This window comes from Pyrgilauda ruficollis, unplaced genomic scaffold (genome assembly GCF_017590135.1).
Source record: "Pyrgilauda ruficollis isolate IOZ18807 unplaced genomic scaffold, ASM1759013v1 scaffold30, whole genome shotgun sequence".
Taxonomy (NCBI): domain Eukaryota; kingdom Metazoa; phylum Chordata; class Aves; order Passeriformes; family Passeridae; genus Pyrgilauda; species Pyrgilauda ruficollis.
The window spans coordinates 6398594-6421335 of record NW_024524378.1 but is presented as its reverse complement, the minus strand read 5'-3'; the positions used below and the strand labels follow the sequence as shown (position 1 = coordinate 6421335).

At 34.2% G+C, this 22742-nt stretch overlaps 1 protein-coding gene across 1 annotated transcript in view; it reads left to right on the top strand.

The window, feature by feature from the left end:
• Window positions 1-22742, top strand: part of SNTG1 (syntrophin gamma 1) — a 309019-nt gene that overhangs the window by 220851 nt on the left and 65426 nt on the right. The gene's annotated exons all lie outside the window — the stretch shown is intronic.

The window sequence follows — 22742 nt, the reverse complement described above, 5'->3', positions numbered from 1 at the left end:
GTAATCAATTCATATTTTCTAAGGATATTATCAAAAAACTCTTCTCTCATGATCCAAAATGTCCATATTTGACACAAACCTGATGCAACTGAATTGCAGGATCAGAAGTATAGCCAGTATCTACCAAGGATATAACAGAAATGCAGAAATAGAAGCTAATATAAAATGCCTTGACATGATCTCCATTTTTGAAAGGCAGTGTTGCTGACTGAATGGAGTCTGGAAGATTTTTCCTGCATTGGTTATACTACTAATCATTTTACAATACAAGCTAGAACTCACATTATTATGCAAAAAGACAGTTAAAATTTTAATGCAGAGATATAGAAATTATATTTTGACTACTAAGAAGAGATTAAAAAATCCATGCACTGACTGATGTAGTTTACTTAATTTCAGATTGTCTTTCACAGAGAAACCTCAGATATGCACTAATTTTCTTCATCTTCAGGAGGTTAGCACAAGCATCCTCTAGTGTTTTATGGATACTGAGAGTGATACTGCTAATTTTAATTTATTTTGGTCCCAAGAAGCTCATATTTCATATAAGATGAAATACATTAAAATTACACAACATGAATGGGGTTGTATGCTGGTGTGCAACCAAAATGCATACTGTATAAATGCACTGTTGGAAGTGACTTAATATCACACTGTAATTGATGAGATGATGAATAAGGATCATTCATTTCTGAAGATGGATTCCTCTCCAACTTCAGTCACTTGAATTGCATCTGTGTTAAAAATTCACCAGTTTTATCAGTACCTTCAAAAACCAGAAGGGTTATATTAAACCTGAACTTTTTGTCTAAGCAATCCTGATACTACTGAAGTTAATGTGTCGAAATCTGAATATGCTAAATTGAACCTGGGCTTGGAAACTAATTCCTCTATGAAATTATGAGATTCTACATCTTTTTGTTGCCAATTTGGATGGCTGGCAAAAACCATTTAAAAAGGGAACAAGCTGCTGCTTCTTTTCTTGCTAATGGTCCAAGTAGGAATTTTCAATTCAGTTGTTCAATTCAGCTGTGAACTATTTGCCTTTCCATGAACTTTTAAATCGTATTAAGTTAGCTGGTAATTGATACTGATTTCTATTCCTTTACATCTCTTTTTTTAACAGAATTTTAGGATGACAGTATACAATTGGTCACATGGCTTTTAAAGAAATTATACTCTGTAAGAGTCTCAGAAAATAATCCAAAACCATGTGCTCTGTAAAGAACCACCTATTGCCAATACATCCCTAATTCATGTGCTGCAATTGTCAGGAAATTCAAAGGCAAATTTTGTAATGGCTTTAGTCTAGTGGAAGTCAGACATTTTAGGTCTTTCTAAGAAAAGAATAATAAAACAATATATATTTGAGTTTGCAACTTCTATGATATAGCTTAATAGAATTTTTGGGGATTTATCCTCACAACTCAGTACTTGTCACTTGTTCATTGCTTTCTCTGTGGCAGATTTTTCTATAGTGAGGGCAATAATATTTCTTTTCCCTTTCCTCTTCCATAATTTCTGTGAAAAACATTGCAACAGTTACACATTTATGCTTTTTACCTTGGAGCCAGCACTTGACAGCAAAGAAACAACATGAACTTCATCAGACAGGAATGACAGGCAGCTGAGGTAAAGTTTCTAACCAAGAGGTGGCAAAAAGTTTTAAGCTTATCTTCAGAATATCCACAAGATCATACAAGATTTAGTTCACAGTGACTTCACTTTATCCCATTATATTGCATTTTTCTGGGTAAAATAACTCATTTGTGAAATGAATGAGGCACACATAGTTGATGGGAGAAGCACAGCAATAGCATGAAAAGTGGCATTAAGAGGTCTACAAACCAGGTATTGGCCCAATGGGTGTGTTTACCAGAACCTAAGCCTTTGTTCTGAAGAGTTTAAAAGTTCAACTTTAAAAAGTGAACATTTTTGGTGTGCTTAGAAAGTAGTGCCTAGTGAAAGAAACTGCTGCTAAGACAAAAAAAAAAAAAAGATAATACCTTATATTTATTATTAAATGATATCATTATTAAATTATATACCTTATCTTTACAATGCTGAAGTTTGGGAACAGGGATTATTTAAGTCACTAGGTAGAAGAGGAGACAAAGAATGAAAAACAGGAGAAAAAAACTGGTTAGACTAATACAATCTGTTCTACTTGTAGGAAGAATAAAATATCACAGGACTACATTCAGTGTAAGCAAATTATTGAAAATAAATTAGTTTCTTTTTTTTTTTTTTTTCTGGTGGATGCTATGACCAGTAAGAATATATTGTAGAATGTTATATTACATTAATAAATCAATATCACTCATATGAAGTAAACAGATTTAATATTTAATTTTTTAGTTACAGTACAATGGCAAACCATCAGAAAGCTCTAATGTTAGTAATTTTTGAGTTTTCAGGGATTATATGTTCTTAAATGTCCTATGGTCTGTGTATTACAATAATATTTCTCTTTTTTTGGTTGCTCAGCTATGCATGTTTGAAGCAAATCCAAAAATACCAACATTAGTATCAAACCTCTTACATCATATTACGTAGTAGTGCAAAAATCAAATACTCTCAGTAAATGAAGGCCAAAACAAAAGAGAAATCTAGGAAGTCTATAAAGTATTACTAATAGAATATTTTTACATACATGATTCACATTTCCCATGACACAAATACTCAGATGAATTGGACATTATTAAGTAAATATACATTCAACACTTTTTAGAGCAATATTAGCCATTCAGATGGTCACAGTGTTCTGACACTTTGAGTTTTGTTCTGCATTCCATTCTCAGCCTTGTAAAGGGAAGATTATACAGATAGTATAATAGATAGAGATATTGAAGTCTTTCTTGGAAAATTTAAAAACCAGAACTTGATACACCTGTAAAATACAGCTGCCATTTTTCTCCATGTATGATTCTCTCAAGGCATGTAGATCTACATGAATAACTGTAGTCAGTGCAGCATCAGGATTACATAACATAAATCACTCCTATTTTTCCTCAGTTTTTTTTTAATGTAGGCTGTTATCAGGTGCACAATTAAAACCACATTTTTTTCTATGTCACTTTTATCAAGTGTTACATATGGCCTTGTCTGATATTTACTTATGCTTTTGACAATTTAAGATGTGTCTTATTTTACAAACTTTTTATTTGTACCTTGTTTAAAGCACTGTGGATAATTTTACACCCTCTTAAATGTACTGTTTTAGCTGCAAAGACATTTAAGCCTTGCCAAACTGTATTGCTGTTTCTCTAGTGTTTCATCTGCATTTCTATAATTGAGTCTAAAGGACAATGAGGCAAATAGGAAAACAGTGCAAGAAAATAATATTTCTTTGAGAAATATTTCTTCAAGAATATTTCTTCCATAATTATCTGGGAAATCTGTAACAAGAAACTTCTGTCTTCATAGTTGGAGTATTTGTTATGACACATTTTGATTATGGTGACAGCACTCATCATAAAGACATGCAGTCTTGCAGTATTGCTTGGGAATATACAGTGTAGACTTCAAGTACTCATGATAGGTTTTCAAAGTAAATTAAATTTTCTTTCTGTGCTTCACCAAAATGTTACATCTATTGATGTTATTTTTAATAGTATCTTTTTTGTTTTGCTGTATGCAAGTGAACAACTTCTGCAGTGGTCTTTAATATCTGATTGAAATATTAACATCTCTATTTGGATTATATAGAACTCTAAAAACAATTTAGGAGAAGCAATGTCCCTAGAGAAAATAGAATCAAAAGCAATTTCTTTTAAATTTACAAGTTTGATGTAAATCTTAAAAAAAAACCCAAAAAACAACAACATTCTTACAGAGAGGATATTTTTGGAGTTGTTTGTATGATTCTCTCACTTAATAAAGAATCCCTGCACTTTGATTCATCCACTTTTGTATGGAGTCAAATTAAATTTTAGCCTTGTGCCAGTGTTTAAATTAAAGCAAAACAATATTCAATATGTTCTTTATTTTCTGCAGATTTGTATGAAGCTCTGAGACTCTCTCTCTTCCCTCATTCTATTATTATTGAAGGCTTAAATTAACACATTATAATAATAACTATGAACTGTTTGATCAGATCTAAACAAGACACTTTGGAGGAATGTGGCACATGTTCTCAACATGCCGCCCTGGTGAAAGGTAACAAGAAGCCTGTCATTTAAGGGAAAAAAACCCAAAACCAAACAACACCTCTTGACTGATTTTAAATGGCAAAAAATGATGACAAGAATAAAGGAAATAGGACTCTAACTGGGAATAAGGGTAAGCCATTTGGGGGTTTGCAGGGAGGTAACACATGGAAGAAGAAAGGACTCATTATAAGTTGCCCTTTCATGCCAAAATGCCAAGCTGCCCTTTCAGTAGCAGCTGGAGACTTACAGCTACTGTAACCTACTTTTTGTTGTGCAGTAAAATGTTCAATATTCCACTGTTAGTTTATTTTCAGTGAGAATGTGTTAAGAGTGCTGTTGAATCACAAACTTCTGTTGATAAAATAGCAACTGGGAAGTGGGAGGCTAGGCAATAATGACCTTTCTTTTTGTATGGCTTCTTTTTGCTATCTTAAAAAAAAACCACAACAAACACAAATATAATTATTCATATTTAAAGCAATATTATCTTGTTTTGACATCCATTTCCTCTTACTTTTAAAATATATTTTTAAAGGTGACTACATCAGAAGTTTTGCCTTTCTTCCACAACCAGAGAATTAAAAAGAATGCAAAGAAATTTTAATGCACTCAAGAAGCCATAAGACACCTCAGGGTATACATTATTAGTAGCCTAATGTGTTGAAAGCACTTTCTCCATTTGGTTGTCTTGCTTCATAAAGTGCCGTGGAGAGCAAGTGCATTCAGATAGTGCACAGCTTATATTTGCCTGAGGAACAGAACAGAGTCAGAGGAAGGAGCAGAGGTGTGGGGTAGAAGAGAGGGATTCCAACCATTCCAGGACAGGCTTAAGAAGTTAGAGCAAATAAGCCCAGAGAGGCAAAACAACAAATGATCACTAAGCTGCAGAGGAAATGAGCCCCAAATACTTGGGACTTGCCATTTCTCTGCTGACAAAAGGTATTCTGCAACTCTGTGACAAGGTCTCTATCTCCTGAAAATACCTGGGGTGGTATTTTTAGGAGATAAGTGGCAAACACCTGTGGGGGTAGTCTGAAACGTCTGATGTTATGGCTGTGTTGATCACCTATGTGGGCACCAACATGATTGCAGGGTGTTCTGTTGGTTCTTCTCACCAGTTTGTTTATTTCAGAGAATGAGGTAATTACATCCGAGACTTGTTTCAGGCTGTCATTGAGGTCATGAAGTCAGGCTTGAAAAACTGAGAATGAAGCACCTTGTTTCATTCTCATTTCCCAGTGCGTGGTACTCTCTGACTTACTGGACTGAAAAGCTATTAATTTCCTTTGAGAATTAGTACCTTTTTGAACAGTTTGTAATGAGTGTATGAAGTTTTCTGCTTTCCTCCTTTTTTTTCTAATTGTTTACAATTTTTTTAACAATTTTGCAGGCTATAAAAAGGCATTTCCCTAATGATACCTATCAGGAGCTCTAGTACAGTGAATCAAAGGAAATTATTTTTCTTTACTATATTTATGAAATCACTTGATACAGGTTTTGGCTATAAAAATTGTATGAGACAACTTTTTGTTGCTCCATCTCTTTCTGAAATAAAGCCTGCAATCCTTTACTATATGAAATAGTGTCTCAGAAGCTATTAATGACATATATTTGATCAATATTAAAATGAATATACATTTTTATATCTGATGCATGTAATAATGTAATTCTTATTCCCCAATTTTGCTTTTTTTATGAGGCAATTACCAGTTATGTTTGGGTAGTTTGTCAAGAGAGCACTTTATGTGCTAAGCAGTACATAACAGGATCCTAAATTCTACTTTTATTTGAGACCTCCTGTGATAGGAAGGACGGTTACTAATTTTTAGACACACAGAATGAAGAAATCATAAAATACTGCTGGAAAGGAGGCAACTGAGCAGTTAAAGAATGGCTGTCCATCTCACCTGTGACTACTTAAGAGTTCAGTGTCATAAAATACAACATAAAATGCAGCTGGGGGATAATTTGATTTGACTTAATTCCTACACTTACTTTTAGCCATATTAGCAGAAGGGTGATGTAAGGTCAATGCAGATACACAATTCAACTTATCCACATGATAATTCCAATTGTTTTCATAAGGCTACTTCTTAAAAGTCAGAAGGAAAACCTTATTTATATTGCTAATTACTAATAGATGTTCTACTTCTCTTCCAGTGTGATGCATTGAAATCACACAAACAGTAAAAAGTATCATTTTAGCCCACTATTCCCATTATACACTGACCATTCAAATAATAGGTCACATTGTTCAGAGGTAGATTTAAATATGTACAACAAATCTATGTAGATGTCATATATTTGCATGTTTCATTAGTTTCCTGCTTGTACAAATGACAAATCTTGATAAAAAAACAAAGTAAAATAGTAAATGTCCAAATTCAAAAAATGTTTATTAGTCTGCTGGTGAACAAACACAGGAGTTTATGGCTGTTTACTCCAAGGAAAAATCTGTTACCTGCCTAGCAGAAAATATTGTTTTCACTGTGTTTATTTCCTAAAGCAATTTTGTAAAGTAATAAAAAGGATGAAAAACTACCTGTGGTGTGTCAACATGCTGGCACTTCTCACATAATTCAGTCGATTTAACGTTGTTAAAGGAGTTTCAGCAGTTCTTCTTTTCTGGTATCTGATTGCCAAGGAACTAGACTTCCCTTTTTATAACTATTTTCTACTTTAGCTGAATTAAGTAATGTGTCAGAAATGGTAGCTGTTTGTCACTAAAAAGCAAGATCCTCTCCACCCTATCTCCCAATATAATAAAGGGATATTAAAAAATAAGTCTTTAATACTTATTATATTATTATATTAAAAATTATTATAGTTAAAAATTAGTCTTTAAGATTTGAAGGAAGTGAACTTATCCTCCTAATATAGGCAGTTCCTTCTATTCCATTAACTATATAAAGGCTGCAGATATCTCCAGAGGATAATTCCATCTCCTTGAATTAAACGCTTACCTCTCTCACTTCTAACAGGAAATGGCAGGAGGGTAGTTCAGCATAATAGCCTACAGGTTGGTGGAGTCACCCTGACATGTGAGACAGGAGCTCTCTGTGCTACTCAGCCTGCAGCCTGATGCCATCTGCCTCACTGCTGGCCAAAAGATCTCTGGGGACAGCACAGGGCTGAGGCTGTGCTTCTCCTTCCAGAGGCTCTTCTCTGTGCTGGCCATAGAGCCACGTGTAAAATTCTTGCCAATGCTTTGACAGGGGGCTCATCCACACTGTCTGGTGGGATTCATCCAGCAGGAATGTTGCTTAAGTGAAGCAGATAAATACTTATCTCCTGCAGCCTGAGTACTGTATTTTCCATATCCTGGGTGGCTACTCTGGTATTACCTACCATGACCAAATAGGACACTTTACTCCCTATACTACAGAGTAGATTTTATTTTTGCAGATTTTTTAACCCAACTTAATTCTCTGATTTTATAAACAGTGCAGTCCCACGAATAGTTGTTTTTAGCACAACTGAAAGGCTGGGTACATAATGTGGATATACAAGCAGGATGAGAAAAGTTCACATAAATTTCTGCAACCAAGTTGTCCATGAAAGAGAAAGGTCAGCAAAAATAGGCTGATGTAGGTGTCTTTAACTTAGCAGCTGGGGATTTTCTGTATTTGTGAATGTTCTACTCAGATAAGCCTTCTTTACCCCTTTCCCTTCTATTGCTGTCATTTGAAATTCCCTGGAGTTGTAAAAATTAATGAGAACGTCTCTCAGGTTTTGAGAAGAAATTAAAATCTGTGCTTCTTGAGATTCTCTCACCTCATAGGAAGTGTTCCACACCATCTTGGAGCATTTAGACTACTTAACTTGTGGCATAATTTGTGTGAAAAAACCAGCTTCGGGGAAGTCAGATTGATGCAAAATGTTTCGGTCTGCATGTGCAATGGACTGATTCATTGCTGAATAAAGGGCGTAAATGAAAATATTTCTTATTTTTCTTTTCCTCTTTGCATTCCCATTCATTGTGGCTGCTATTTTCCCTTCCCAAGTGCAGATATACCTGGGGAAAATGATAGCCTTTTTATAGCACTTTTATTGTATACGGAAGATACAAGTTTTACTGGGTGTTTCTGCATATATATTTGTTTAATATTTCCTCACTGGAATACCAGCCTACAGCAGCTGTGTAGATTTAGAAGAACTCCTAGCATCCATTGCTCTGCTTTACTATTTTGTCCAGAATGGAAAAAAAATGTTTATCTTCTCATATATGCAGTATGAAGAAGATAAACTGAGGGTTCCCATTCATGGAGGAGGAGGGAGGTATTCAAAACATTGTGGAAGCAAAATGATTGAATAACCTTAACTCTCTCTAGAAGGTAAAAAATTAATGTAAAGTTTAATCCTCAAAACCTTTAGTAAGGTGCATTTTATTGGTAAATGTCCACAGAATTGTAACTATCATTTTAATGAGGACCATTCACAAAGAAACATTCTGCTAAACAGACAGAAAGAGCTGACGTTCAGATACCTGTTCTACTGTTTCAGATTCCGTTTCGTGTATTAATGTTATTAGTGATTTCCATGAAGTGTTCTGAGGTGTTGAAATGAGTTTTCATGATACTCCAGATAACTGCAAAGAAAGTCATGAAGTCTTTTATTACAAGAGGAGTCATGGAAATGCAACTGCAAGTCTCAAACAAATCATCTACAAAACAGATCAAATATGAAACAAACAAATATGAAGCTTTATATTTATTAAATTTATTTGCTTTATATTTATTAAATTAAATTCAAATGACCAATGACTACATCGATGTTTGGGCTTTCACTTGTACATACTTTTATGTGATGAAGATGTTACAGGGAGTGAATATATTACTTTTACCAAGTATGTTGTTTCTATGCCAGGCAAAAAAACCCACAGGTGGCTTCTCAAGCTTATATTTCAGTATTATGTACATTCCATTTAAATGTTTTTCCCATTTTGTAACTGTAGCAGTATTAATTTTGAAGGGTTTTCTTTTTTTTTACATCATAAATAGAGTGTTTCACAAGAAGAAATATGTCCTTAGGCTGACATAACCCGTATGGAGTTGTGGAGCTAACATTATTTTCCAGTTACTCTTTAAATAATTGATAAATCCTGGTGTGTTTGCGTGTTTGATATCAGAAGTGTTTCCTTTTGCACCAGATTAACATGAATATATCTTTATATTGCTGTATAAACATAAATTGTATTTTAAAATATTATAGGAAGCTAAATCCTAATAGGCTGTTGACAAGCTGTTTTAAACAGATTATTTTAAAGCTATGTTCTTAACGAGATAGTCAGTATACCTCTCCAGACTATTTAGCAGTGTATGTCTGCACCTTAATTAAGCTAACTACACTTGCTGCAGCAGTATGGCTATTAGCTCATTCATTTCCAAACAGTAACCATAAACAGCATTTTCATCTAAAAATATAATAAGCAGCAGTCAGGAAAACAGAGTATGCAATTTGAGTTAAAGAGTATTCCCTGTTGTTCAAATAGCAAATAGAACTCTAGAACATCCAGGCTTGTAGACGGCTCTACAGTAAAATAATTTTCATTTACATAGCTGGATACATTGCATGCCAAACCTAGCTTAAAGCAATTATAGCTATCTGACCTCTGTTTAGTCTTCTGATCCAAAACCCTCTTCATTTTACTTTTGTAAGTTCATAGACCAAACCAAAATAAAACACCATCTTATTTGTTTTATACTTACATTTTTGTTTTTTTTTTGTTTTAAAGAGTAGAAACAGACTCATGGAAACTTCCTACTTCTGGTTATAATACCACTCAGTCTTTACAGTGGGGTGACTTAGGAGGCTGTTTGCATCTTGGCCAGGTCAGCAGCAAATAATAAAGAAGCCAACTTGCCTCATTCCTGGTCTGTGTAGCTTCACTGGCCATGTTAGGTTTATGCTGTCAAACTGCAACTCTGATACATGCTTTTTTCCCTTTGGATTTTAATATTGAATTTCCTTTAGCTCCAGAAATGTTACCCTTTCAGCTCCAGAAATATTGCGCTTTCATCTTAAAAAAAGATCTTGTGGGGTGGTTTTTTCCTTGTTTGTTTGTTTGTTTTTTTATGTTTACATCTTTTGTCCCAAGCATTAGAAGATTACAAAAGTTCATATTAGTAAAGGGATTATTTTCAACAGCGCCAATCTTTTTGTCAGCTTCTTACTAGCTCTTTGTATTCTTTATCTCTGCTCTATCTCTGTGTTTACTCCTGTTATTTCATTCGTATTTCCTGTTGAGCTCAAGGGAGTCTACCAATGCAGTGATACCAGTGCTAAATAACTATTACATTTTCACATATTAATACTTTTATAATCAAAATGCACTAGATAGCCATATTTTCTGTAAGATGCATACTCTACTTATCTACTGGAAAGAAAAGGAAGTGTCATGGCTAAATGATTAACGCTTTACTATCCCAAAACAGAGGAAATAAGTAGCACAGTAGAATTTGTAACTAAGAGTGGTCTTGGGAAATATCCCATAGAACCAGAAACATGATAGGACAATATGAGATCTCCTCAGCTGGCAAGCAGCAAGAGTGCAAATATTTTTGATATATACCATTAATAACAGAGAGGAGAAGAAAAGGGTTGGTTAACTCCATTTTGAAAAGAAAATTAGTGGCAGACAGTAAAAAGAAAGGAAAGATATTGAATGTTCTTTTTGATCAGAATTTACTCAAAAGGTCAGTTGTAAACAGATGATTGTCACCATTGATAAGTGTCACACAATCTTGAATAAAGTCAGATCTTAGAAACCAGAGAGGATATTAGGTATACATTAGTGAGGAGCATTTTAGATATATGCATTCCAAGAACACCCTCACTACATTACTTAAAACCTACAAGAGATTGAGCTTCTGTTCTAAATCCATTTGCTAAGTACAGGAAGTTTCTAAATGAAATAAATAGCAGTAAGTTAGAAGTTATAAATTTTGTGTGGCTCAGAACAACCAGTGCATATGATTTCAGAGGAAAAACTCTCTTCATATAACTTTATTTCATTATTGGTTTTCTTTCAGTTGTGACCAGCTCAAAACAAAATCTTTTGCAAATTGTAATGTGTGTGTTAGCATCCTCCTAATTACTGCTAGGAGCAGTTAGTACTGATGCTGAAAGAGTAATTCTGTATTTGATGGAATTTGTGCCTTCATGCGTCTTTGGGATTCTCTTCTTTGGTTTTGAGCTTATGCTCTCACAGCAGTCTATGTTTTATGAATAGGCATGATACTAATCAGATATTTAGTCACTTTGTTCAGTTCTAATTTCTTAAAATTACACACTATTTTTTTATATACTACTATTTTAAGAGTTTTTATAATAATGTCAAATTTATGTAGTTTATTCTCTCATTGAGACAATATATAATAATGTAATCTCATACAATTTTACTTATTACACAGCATCTGTTTTTGTTCCAGCTTGACATAAATGCATTTCACTTGTAAATTATAGCTTTTTTGTTCTAGTTATGCCATTGTCTTTATTATACCTTTGTTGAATAATTTGTTTCCTGGATTTTCTTTTAACTATAGTGCTGGAGTAATTTCCTCTGTAAGTGTGTGTGTGCCTTTTTCTTTCAGGAAAGATAATGTCCATAATTGACAACTAGAATTTCACTAAAGTAATGAGAGAAGACATTGTGAAAAGAATAAAGAATATTTTTTAATTGATTCGAGTAATTTAAGTGTCATAAGAACGATTCTTCCTTTGATATCACTTTTAATGTTGAAACTCAGAGAATTGTACACATCTTGCTGTCTTGAAAATGAGGGATACTATTATTTGTATTTATTAGCTTATGGCATTATAGAATCTTAGAATATCAGGTTAGAAGGGGACCTCGAGGATCATCTGACCCAGTCTTTCTTGACTTGTCATCTGACAGTCTAGACAAGATGCCCAGAACTCCATTCAGGTGAATCTTAAAAGTATCCACTGCTTCCCTGGGGAGGTTATTCCAATGACTGATTGTTCTCATTGTAAAAAATTTTCCTCTTGTGTTTAATCAGAATCTCCCTGGGAGTATCTTGTACTCATTACCCCTGGGTTTTCCCTGTAACTCCTTGTAAAAAGGGTGTCCATCTTTGTAATCACCTTTTAAATACTGGAACATGGTAATAAGGTCTCCCCTAACCCCTTTATTTTCAAAGCTGAACAATCCCAGTTCTTTCAGCTTTTCCTTATATGGCAGGCTTCCCAGTCTTTTGATTGTCTTTGCGGCCCTTCCATGGACCCCCTCTAAATCATGTTTGAACTACAAGAAATACTGATAGAGCAAAAATCTACACTTTTGACTAAACAATCTCCTTTACTGCTGAAATGTAATTAGCCAGGGAGTTGCTGTTCTGAAATCTGTCCAAAATGCACACTTAAGTAAAAGTCATATATAAATTTTCTTGTAACATCCTCAGTGCCTGTCTTAGCCATTCTTAATGCCAATAAATGGGAGGGTCAAGAAAATCCCATTAATCTTAGCTATTATACTTCTTCCTATTGAAGGATAAAAAGATTCTGTTCAAAGCAAGAAAAATATGCCATCTATTATTAGTGCCAGTTTAACAATATTGTTAAAATTAAATGGCTCCTTAGCACACTTCTCAAAGAAGAATGAAAAAAAAAAAAAAGTCTGAGATGAAAATTAATTCATTTATGCAAAAGCTTTTACCCTACTCTTTTTTCTTCCTTGACATCTTCTACCCCTTGGCCTACCTGTCATCCATGGTCCCACTGAACACACAGCTCTTTACACTTGTATTTGACCATAATGATCAGTATTTGAGCATTCCTATTCAGAAATACAAGAAGATACTTAAGAAAACCCATATTTACAGAGATTTTTGCATACTATTGTATAATGAATTCTTAGTTATGAGGTGAAATTGGAGATCAATAGAGAAAACTGTATTCCTTAGAAGGGAATAAAATTCAAGACTTTTTAAGCTAATGGCTAAGCAGCTTGTTAAGGGAAATAAGGTTAAAGAGAGTCCAATCTTTCCTATTTATGGCAATCTGGAAGCTTTATTGCAAAAGAGTTTCTCATTAAAAGTCAGCTCAGTGTTAGAGTGAGCCTGTGATTAATCTGAATGCAGAGTAGAGTGAGGCCTATTCTTGTATCAGGAGGAAGGGCAGGGTGTATTTTATAAAATATGAGGACGTGGCTTTTAACTATACAAGCACTACAAAGTAATTTTGTAGTGTTTCAAGTGAAATTTAAAATGATCAGTTATACAGATGAATGGGGAACTTCCAGCAGAAACAGGTAATGAAAAAACACAGCTTTTATAACGATCTTACATATGAAATTTATATTTCTTTTGTAATATAAAATTTAGCAATTGTGTTAATACCAAGTTATTATCATGTGAACCTAATTCTCAACACCTGTTTCATTTTATGTCAAGCAAATTATCCAAGTAATGTAATAACAAGTTATTTTTTTAGCTTACATGAAGTTTATCTGATGCTGTCAGCCAAATTGTCTCATAAATATTGCTGTTATTCCTGAGAGCTTCAAGATAATAAAATTGTGTAATTCTATTAGACAGAAGAAGTGAAATGTGATATGACACAACAAAGACAAGGTGTTTCTATAATTTTATTTTTAATCCACTCAAACTAAAGTAAATGAATGGGTTGATTATAGAGTGGCGGAAGATATAATACCTGTAAAGACTAAAGAAAACCTCTTAGCTTTGTTGCCTCAGGTAAAGGTATTTGTCTATTCTACTGGCAACTGGCCAATTTAATGAGTTTTGAAATCAGGAATTTATTTAGACTAGTATGCTGTGGTGTAAGTATTAAATGTATTTTAAAAATCACAAGCTACATTTCTATTAGGTTCTGTCAATACAGTTGTCTCCTTTTATATACAATTGTATATGATGTGATGGTATAAAATTCCTCATTTCTTTTGTTATTGTAATACCCCTTTTGTCATATTAAATGCTGGACTGTGAACTGCAAATGTTATTATCTGTTCAAAATTGAGGAATCCTGAAACAATCCAAACTTGGCAAACTGTTAACTCTTCATGAGCAAAGTCATAAGATTGTCTACAGACTGAGGGCAGAGGAATAAAATACATTTAGTTGCAGTCTTCAACAAAATGCTTTATTCTATTTCAGTCCAGTCAGATTGAAAAGACCAGGTGGGAAAGAGGGACCTAAAAGGAAAGGAGCCATTTGACTCAGTAAAGAAGTGGCTCAAAAGCTGTGGCTAGAACTTCTAGGGGGAAGGCATAAAAGGAGAGTAATGACCTTCAGCAAACATATCATATACAGAGCAAACCTCTGATGAAAATGTCAGTTGGGTTGTGATGGATTTTTCTTCCAATACTTCCTAACAGTTCAATTGGAAACTTTAAGTGGGAACCAAAAGTATAGGTGTCTAAATCCAAATCTTAAACTGAATTTGTAGGAGTTATGGTTTGCAGTTCCCTTCCCAAAGAAGGCTGAGGAGGGAGGAAGATGTCTCAGCTGTAACGTATGTGCTGGTGAAATCTCTTAAGAAGTAGTTAGAGAAATTGCAAAGGAAAGCTGACAGAGAGGGTGAAATCTGGAATGGGGCTGTGGAGAAGGTGATTGGTAACAAGCCAGGAAAATCTACAATAGCACCTACTGTGATTGAGAAAAACCTAGCTGACAAGACATTTCATCTCACAGATTTTCTTCATAGGGAAATGATTCCCTCCTCAGGCAGTGATGCATTAAGATCCTGCCCACAGGAGCTGAAGTTTCAAGCCTAATGACAGAGTAAATTAAAAATAAAATGGAAGCCTGGCAGGCTGGAAAAGCTGTGAGATTAAGGATCATTCGTCCCATGAGGAAATGATGTATTGGTTGGTCATGAGTGACTCACTCCTGTGTGTGATGAAAACTTTGGTCTAGTGTCTGGACCTGATATTGTGGGAAGTCTTCTGTCTACCAGGAGCTTAAATCTGAGGGATGTTGCAAAAGCCATCTAGTCAAATGACAATTATCTGGTACTGCTCATTCATGCAGGCATGACTGATTTCAGTGTTACTCTAAGCAGATAAAAAGTGGCTGCAAGACTCTTGGAGGAAGGCTGAGGGGATCAGAGTTGTAATGTCAGTTCTCCTGGTCATTCAGGAAAAATGTGTGTCATTCAGTGCTCATAAGCACTACCAAAATAGGCTCTGGCTTTTTGACGATAGCATGAACTTGCAAGAAAATACAGAGTGAAATGGAACTGGCTTTGCCTGAAGTGAAGAAAAATGTTTCAATTTAAGAAAAACTACGCAAAGGACAAGCAGTTTGTTCTGTGGTTCTGTGATGGATTATATGAGAAGCAATGGGATTAAACTGCAAGTGGAAAGAGGTCTGGTTCAATATAAGGAGAACTACCAATGCTAAGTAGAGGTGTATTTGCTAATAGAATGACTTCTGAGGCATTAAAAGACTCATCATGGCAGGACTCTACAAATGGGCTCGACAAACAGCTTTAACGATTGAGTTGCTTTTCAGCAACAGTTGCTGTTCTGTTATCATAGAATGAACAAATTCATATCAGTGCTTGCAACCTGCATTCAGAAATACTGGGATAAGATAAACTGTGGATACTATTAAAGTTTTTCCCCTGTCATTCTGGGAAAAATTCTGAAAGTAAATACTATATACTGGGTATTATATAGTCTAAATGTTAAGTTGTAATGAAATGGTAAGTGAAAAGTAAAATTGAAGTTAGGCTTATCTATAATATTTAATTGCCTTGAAAAATCAAGAGGTAATGAAATCTGGTATTTTACACCAGGAGAGACATATAGATCAATTTTTAATAATGTAATTTAACAGTTTAAGTCTCGTTTCTGCTGGAAAAATGACATGGCTTCCTTGCCCTGTAGTAATAAGTAACACCAGCTTTTTTAACTCTTAGTGTGATTGATACTGCCATAATCATACTCCAGCGAGCAACTACTATTATGATATAAGCCACAATTATCCAGTTGCATTTCATTATCTGAAGCAATGATTCTGGTGTCTCCTTCTGGGTCAGGTTTTTTTCATATCATTTCAATTCTTCTTGTTCACAGTCCTTCTAATACACCTTCAGTACAAAGAGACATGTTTCTTACTTTCAGATGGAACCATAACAGCTTCTTCAGGCACTGGATTTAATTTGTTTTCAGTGTTTCTGATAGTGCGCATGTTGCTGTTGGTATTTTATTTATGGATATTCACTGTTATAAAGCTGTTTGTAACACATGAATCTTCTTTAAAGAGGCGCAATAGAAATATTGTCATTAAGGTGACATCCAGTTTTAGGAATGCTTGTTGAATATTGCAGGATTAAGTGACACCATTCATCTGTCTAGTGAAAAAAAAGCACAACGCTTTCTAAAAAAGAAAATTTTAATTGGAGTAAAATTAATTTCAGTTCTATTATTGGAACATCACAGATGTTTGAAGAGTAGGTTTTGTGTTTTTGTCCTTAGGGCTCCCACTATGCTTCAGATTTGTGTAATAGGCACAAATCTGGTATTTCTTTCTGATATCCATCCATTACTTCTGCGCTTGTAGTGTTCAATGTATCACTGAATCCTTTTGAGTGAGAAGGAAAAAGGTTTAATAATATGCAGGTTTGTGATCACATTTCAGATGGCCATTTGTGCTTTGATAGTGCTTTTATGTGTCCTAAGTTAATAATAACTCTCAATATAAAAATATTTTCTTTCTGAAGTTCAATACTTCTCTTAGGAATGATTTGTATCCATCTGCTTCTGTTTTTGGAGGTGCACTTCTGACTTTTACTAGCTATATTTTGTTGACCCCAAAAGTATTTATCAAATACCTGCATTTATTGGAACTCACCAAAACATGGATGATCTCTGCTTAATTTGTACAGGTGGCTAATGGAGGCAGTCAGTAGGATTTAAAAGGAAGCTTGTAGAGTTCTGCTTTCCAGATGTGACCTCAAGATTATCTCAGGCCTCTCTTCCTCTACTCCTATATAAGATTAAAATGAAACATTTTAGTTTCCATATGGATTAAGATGATTCATGAGAACTGTTAAACTGTACCAGAATAAAGATCCATCTAGTCCTGTGTCTGGTGATAACAGAAGAATAGTTATATTTCCTTTTATCTTTCCAGCCATCTGCTACTTTAGGACTTCTTCAGACAGCTGATTAGGGACTTCCTGAATGATGCCTACTGTATCCTCATTGTTTATAAACTTTACAAATATTTGATTGCTTTTTAATTTTTTTTTTTTTAGCTTGCAAGAGAGATTTTATAACATTGATTATATAAGCAGAAACATATCATCTTGGTTCTCACTTTTGTTCTCATCTAGGAACCATAGTGAGGATGACTCAGCCTGCAGGTATCTATAGGAACAGACTGGAAGGCAGAGGTCATGCTTGTGCTTATGCATTATTCAGTGTTGAATCCAGCCTCTTCTCTATGTAACTGTTCGTACATTCTGGAGTTTTTCCCTTTCTTCCTTCAAGAAGTTTATGCTGATTTCCTTCAGGCTGACTGTGTTTGCAATCCAGTGTGACTAGTCTTGACAAAAATCCAACTAGGACATGAAAATTCTAGGAATGATGGAAGTAATCCCAGTCTTTTATCCTTTGAACCACTCAGCTGGTAAAATGTGATCAACACACGACAGAAAATGGTGCTATCACTGGTAGGTCAAGAGGCAGATGTGAATTAAATACTTCCTATCCTCCCATATTTTCCAGAACATATTGGCTGATCGTTTTGCATAACTTAGCTTATAGGAATTTTTAGTGTGAATTCTAAAATCTACTGCAGCTTGTTAAACCAGCACCAAGAACTGCTATATTTGTTCTATAGGCAATTATTTAATGCATTCACCAATATATGATGTATTTTGTGGGGGTTGCGTGATTCTTTCAAATCTTCTCTGATTCTTTCAATGGACATAAACTCTTGGACAACAAAATTTCACAGTCTTACCACAATTTCCCTATCCCATTGAGTAAATAAAAACCTAGCAAGGACAGAAAGTAAGACTAGCCAACTAGTAATTTGAAGTGGTATGTACTCTTTCTTATTCAGGAACATAAGATTATCACAGCATGGACTCATGTTTTCTTCCAGATCTTAATGATCTAGCTTCCTCTTTGGAATCACTTAACATCCCAATGGCACAAACTGTATTGTTGCTTGTCTTCATCTCTATGCATGAGATGAAGAAGTATGTAATGGATTTACATTCTTCTCAAGCTATTCTATTTTAATCACCTATTAATGAATGTGAGTCAGCAGTTGTGTAATGTAAACAATTGATAGAGAAGGTTACAGAGTCTAAATTGTTTGGGGAAGTCCATATCAATGGCTAGCATAAATTAAAATAATAAAAGGTTCTTTTAAACTGGAAAATGACTGTGACCTGCAAAATTATATGATGTCTACAGACTGCAAGAAAATGAGAGATCAAATCATGTGTGAAAGCATGGGGAGTATCTTATTTACTGCCTAAGTCAGCAAAAGGCTGAGCAGGCACTGGTGCCCACTTGTTTCATATGTTGCCTTGGCTGTTTCCCTAGGTACTCCAATGGAATGGTCTCTGTCAGGATCTCTGTCCTAACAACTAACACCTACTCTGTTATTCTTTCTTCTAGGACCAGATGTATTGCCTGAGTCTTAATTGTCTATTAGTCATCTTTCCCATTAACCTTTTAGAACTTTGAGTCTAATTTACAGTATAGTTTATCATGAAAGAGGATCAAAGTGAGTGTGGTACACATAGAGTTTTCAAACACCTGATTGCTTCTATTTAAATTTTTAAGGATTGGAGAAACCTGGAATCTCTTGATCTTACTACTTTTAAGAGTACCTGTGCTTATTGAAAGATACATTTCCTCATCATCTCATGGGGATCCTGTGATTAAATTGGAAGAGCAGATTTCATTAATATAAATAGGTAAGAAAGGGAAAAAAACCCCTTAATAAATAGTAGTTTTCAAATTACACTTTAAAATCCTCATATGGAAACTGAAAATAAATATTGCTGTGCTATTGGCCCCAAGAAGGTCTGAAAATCTCTCAGAGGAGTGAACAATTCAGTTCAGCTGTAACTGAATGTGAAAATTTAAAACACAGCTTTTATGAGCTTAATCAGCTGCATTTCAGCAGAGGGCAACAATAATAGGCTACAATTAATGGAAAAAGATAATAGTATGGAATAGTATGGCAGTATTCTACTGTATTACTGCTTCTTTGGCACAAAGACTTTTAAATAATAAAATTTAAAAAGCCCCAAACATTTGCAATCGTTGTGCACACCTGAAGCCAAGGTCTGCTCATTTGTGTACCTGCTGAGAAGTGCTGTGTTCCATGTTCTTGTTTGTTTCCTCTGCAGAGCAGGCACAGCCATCACTGTGAAAATATCCATCTGTGGTTGAAACATCTAGTGCACAAAAATGACTGAATTTGGCCATGGGACATTTTTCATTATGTTCCACTTCATATCATCTCCCTGCCCAGTATTCTTGATGTCTATGATATCCAAACATACTGTGAGATGAATTTTTGGAACATAGCTAGTAAAATGTATTTGTACCATTAACAATCAGTTATATTTTGAATCAATCTTCTTTGACAGCTTTCACTAAAATATATTCTTCCCATCCCTGAAAGTTTTCAAAGCCAGAGCTCTGGTTGGAGCTCTGAACAACCTGGTTTTGTGGAAGGTGTCCCTGAGCATGGTAGGGGGTTGGAATTAGGTGACCTTTAATGTTCCTTCCAATCTAAACCATTCTGTGTTTCTATGATACCACTATTAGTCTTGTATTATCACCACTTATCAATTTCCTTGTCAGATGCAGGATACTGCAGTGACTTTTTTTCTGATTCCTTCCTCCTCCTTCCACCTTGAATTGATCATCAATTCCCAAATCACTTTCTCTATGGTGTTCTTAGATTTTTTTTTCCTAATTTGCATTAATAGAAATTGAATCAGAATAGAATATCATCCATCAGCACCTGGTTTTTTGTGTTTGAGGTAGAAGCAGGTAGTTCTTGCTAACTTCAGATCAGCCTACATTGTATTTGTCTTCAGACAAGTGTTTGTTTTCTAGCTTCTTCTTCTGTCTCCTTTTGTGCCATTCCTGATTCTTAATTGCTCTGTACAAACACATCTTTCTAAAGAATATTCTCAGAACACCTCTGTTTTTAAAGTATAATATCTGCTGGTTTTTTATTTACTTTATTTACTTTTGTTTACTTTATTTTATTACTTTATTTGTCTGCTGGTGTTTTATTTAGAAATATTACATTCATGTATATTTGCAGCATGTTGAACTGGTGAAAACAAATTTTATTTAATTGCATCAGTAATACTATGTGCTTAATTACACATAGTATTACAGTGAGTTCAGTAAAGTTATGGAAGACTGAAACAACATTTCTCTTTTAGATAACTAGTAAAGTAACTGAAGATTTTTTTTTCTCCTTTCATTTCTGGAAAATGTTTACTTATAGGTTTTAAGGACCAAATAATTTAGGTCTGGAAATTAAATTTTACTCAATATACATTGTAACATGCTGGGAAGAACATATGTGTGCTGCCTAATTGTTGAATTTTTTTATTCTGTATTATTCAATATTTATGCACATGAATGATAAACATTTAGGTGTTCCTAAAACTAATCATACTTAGCAGTTTTTAGTTTCAGGTAGACTTGAACAACTATGATGCAGTTTTGAAGTTTCTGTAAAAGAATTTAAAACAATGTATTTCAAGAAATCACCTTATGTACCTAAAACATAGTTTAATTGTTTTAATTAATCAAAATAACAACAGTTAAAACAACCATGTAATGTAGGTGCTTAGATTGTATTTTAGAAAATGAGCTGGAAATTTTTGAATGAGAAAATGATGTTTCAAGTATGTACTTACATTTCAGAAGAACATTGACGGTACACAATGTACCTAATATACTTTGTACCTGTGAAAAAAATGCAATCTTTGTGTTTGAATTAAATAAAAACAATCCTACATTATTTAATATGTAACTGTAATTTGCCACTAAGTAAACATTTTCAGTATTATCTTTAGAAAAGTAAAATTTCTTTTTCATAACATTGTACTTTCGGAATTTAAAATTTTCAGGCTATTAGCTGTAGTCTCTCCTTAGATTACAATACATGGTTTTGACAAGGACATTAATAGTTTCTACTAACACAAACAGGGATTTATCATGCTGGAGTAATTAATGTTTGATTTAGGAATAAATCCCAGAAGTCTTCAAGTATTTTTTAGATCAAAAAAGTGGGGTTTATCTGCTTTTTATTTTAAAAAAATCACATTAGAGAGTTGGTATCTTGTATGGATTAAATTTATACTGTCTCTTTGTTCTTTGAATGTCCTTGTTCCTCTAATGCTTCTCCTTAACTAGCATTGAAGAAAGAAGGAAGGGTAGAAATGTTCTTCTGACACTTTTGATGCAGGATACATTTGAAAACCAACTGAAATTAGTTGCCATAATGTTCTTCACAGTGGGAATTATCCTTTGATAGCAAAATTGTGGGATGTCAGTGACACTTGCTCAGTATTTGAATGAGGAATTCAAAGAGCTTGCGACTGCAGTCTGGTTCTGAAGTCTGCAAAACACATTGCCAGCACATCTCTGCGTGTTGTTTAGGGACAATATTGTAAACACTGGAGGAAATTCGGTGGTGATTCTTCTTTTCTTCTAAAAAGATGTTGCAGTTTGGTTGAAGCAGTTTAATGTTATATTGTGTTTTCAGGGCTTTTCAGCTCATTCAGTTACATTCCATACAGAGACCTAGTTGAAAATGTCTTTAATTTAAATATGTTTTTATTCTAGGTATTAGGTATCTGTCATGAATGCACATTTTAAATTTACTAGGTTGTCAAAAGCTTTCAGAGCTTATGCTTAAAAAAAACTTTTTTTTTTTTTCTAGTAATGGTAGGAATGGGTATGTTCTACACATAATTCTTTTTGTATTGGACACTTGTGACAGAAAGCTGGCAATGTTTGTTCAGATGAGGTCCATGAACTGCAGGGCTAAACAGAAGCTTGTAATGAATTAGGTGTCTCAGCCTGGTTTTCTCTTTACTTTTCACCTAAGGACATTGTTGAATGTTTTAAGAAAAAATTACTTGAACAATTATCAGAACTGATTTTGCATACTTGATTTTGCACCTAGGATAAAAGGGTAGAGTAAATGATGTTTCCATTGCTGTTCCAACCCAAATCTTCATCATCGCTTAAGGAAAGGAGGTTGCTTAGAGTTTGATGACTTTGGTGGTTGGCAGTAACTTGCTCTGAAATAATTTTGAGTTAAATCTTCTAATATGAAAAAAATTAATTTTTTTCTAATAATTTTCTGTTCTAGTGATAAGAAAAAAAAAGGAAATTACATAGTGTTTCAGAATTTAGAAATAATTTTGTGTGTATGCACCTCTCCTGGATTCTAAATAGCAGAATGAACCCTGTGGTTCATGACCACAGAAATATTACATTGCTCAAATGAGCTTGCCAAAGTTTCAGTTCATTTACGGCAGGAGATTTTATTTTCTTTTTTCCAAGCATAATTTGGAAGGGAGGGTCTAATATATGTG